This window comes from Laccaria bicolor, genomic scaffold (genome assembly GCF_000143565.1).
Source record: "Laccaria bicolor S238N-H82 LACBIscaffold_10 genomic scaffold, whole genome shotgun sequence".
Lineage (NCBI taxonomy): Eukaryota > Fungi > Basidiomycota > Agaricomycetes > Agaricales > Hydnangiaceae > Laccaria > Laccaria bicolor.
In genome coordinates, this window is record NW_001889881.1 from 981,952 (window position 1) to 982,836 (window position 885).

Consider the following 885-nt stretch of genomic DNA (forward strand, 5'->3'; position numbering starts at 1 on the left):
ATACCTAATTGTTTGAATACTATATCGGATCGTTTGGCAAGGCTGTTACTTTTTAAAATCCAGTGTCGTAAATTCTCAGAATTTCCATCCCAAGTAGGAATAGCATCTACCTTAAGTTTAGTGTCGAACTGAGGTTCTTGGGGAGGCTCACTTACGACTGAGTTTCCTTCTCCTGGAATGGCACTAAACGGGTTTTTTCATGGGTTACTTGGTGAGAAAGGTTTCCTGGGTCCTCTGCATGGACTGTTATTCCCTTCCCCATCATCGCTGTCATTGCCGTCTGAATCTCCTGGGTCCCCGCCTCCTTGGCACGGTTGTTGCTGAAAACTGTCTCTTGACTGGTGAGAATGTGAATTTTCTGACCTGTTATCTTCCCCCTGAGATTTGCGTACGAGTCTTGGTTCGAAATTGGCAGTTCCTCTTGGAACATTCGATCCTAATGGGTCTTCGTGTCTTTTGACACCAAATAACTCCTTGAGCGTGTGTGAAGAGTTGTTCTGGACTGCGTGACCAAATGCCGAGGAGTTCACATTGGCCATTGGATGACTAAAGCGAGTTCTCGACTTCTTGAGATGCGTCGAAATACTGTCTGGCTTGCCTTCAGTAAACATGGGAAGGTAATCGGAATCCAAAACCGATTTGGTTAGCGCCATTGTCAAAGTGATATAAATTGGTCAGTAACTCCCTCAAAACATCCATTTCCTCCTTGAATATTTCCCTTCACTCCGTGCGCGATACTATCTTTCCATAAGAGCTGTAGATGGGTCAGTGTAAGGCAGCTTCCCCCAATTGAAGCACTTGTCGAAGTCGACCTGCTAATGCAGGATCTATCCAATCCAGTCTCAGTGACAGACTTCCTGAATGAAGAAACAGGCATGCATGCTG